General features: G+C 57.3%; 1 pseudogene; it reads left to right on the top strand.

The window, feature by feature from the left end:
- Window positions 1-284: 284 nt before the first annotated feature.
- Window positions 285-1,086, top strand: LOC143411454 (keratin, type II cytoskeletal 8 pseudogene; annotated as a pseudogene).
- Window positions 1,087-1,090: the final 4 nt, after the last annotated feature.

The following is a 1,090-nucleotide window of genomic DNA, read 5'->3' as shown; positions in this document are numbered from 1 at the left end:
TGCCTTCACTCTGGCCTTCAGCCAGTCCATCAGGGTGACCCAGAAATCCTACGAGGTGTCTACCTGTGGCCCTGGGGCCTGCTGTTCAGCAGCCACTCCTACATAAGAATGCCTGGTGCCCACATAAGCTCCTCCAGCTTCTCCCAGCTGGGCAGCAACAGCAGTTCCTGGTGAAGCTTGGGCACTAGCATGAGTCTGGGTGGTGGCTCTGATGGGGCTGGTGATCATGGGGGTGTCCCAGCATTCATTGTGAACTGGAGCCTGCTGAACCCCTCAGGTGGGAGATGGACGCCAACATCCAGGTTGGGCATACTCAGGAGAAGAAGCAGAGCAAGATGTTCAACAAGAGGTTCGCCTCCTCCATCACCCAGGTGCAGTTCCTGGAGCAGCAGAACAACATACTGGAGACCAAGTGGAGCTTCCTGCAGAGCCGAAGATGTTTGCAGCATCATGAGCGCTACCTCAACAACCTTCGGCCAGGCACAGCCGAGAGATCAAGTATGAGGAGCTGCAGATGCTGGTTGGGAAGCACTGCAAGAAGACAGAGATCTCTGAGCTGAACTGCAACATCAGGCACTTTCAAGCAGAGATGGAGGCCCTTCGAGGCCAGAGGGCATCCTTGGAGGCCGTCATTGCTGATACTGAGCAGCTGGGGAGCTAAGCATTAAGGACACTAACGTTCAAGCCGGCCAGAGGGACAAGATGCAGCAGCTGTGCAAATACCTGGACTGGGACATGGAGGTCGCTACCTACTGTAGGCTGCTGGAGGGAGGAGAGCTGCCTGGGATCTGGGATGCAGAACGCGAATGTCATACACCACTGGCTACCAGGAGCCATGAGCATGTCCCACGGGGCCACTCAAGCCCTGGCCTCAGCTACGGCCTGTGCTCCTTCCAGCCTAGCTTCAGGTCTGCCGGGGGCTCCAGTTCTTTCAGCCACACCAAGGCCATGGTTGTGAAGAAGACTGAGACCCACAGCGAGAAGCTGGTGTCTGAGTCCTCTGATACCTGCCCACGTGAGCAGCCACCATACCCCGCTCCCAAACTCCCTCCTACTGCCCCAGGCCCACGAGGGAGACAGTTGTAGAGGG

This window comes from Callospermophilus lateralis, chromosome 12 (genome assembly GCF_048772815.1).
Source record: "Callospermophilus lateralis isolate mCalLat2 chromosome 12, mCalLat2.hap1, whole genome shotgun sequence".
NCBI classification, from domain to species: domain Eukaryota; kingdom Metazoa; phylum Chordata; class Mammalia; order Rodentia; family Sciuridae; genus Callospermophilus; species Callospermophilus lateralis.
Note: the sequence above shows the minus strand (reverse complement) of the source record. Positions and strands in the feature narration are given on the sequence as shown.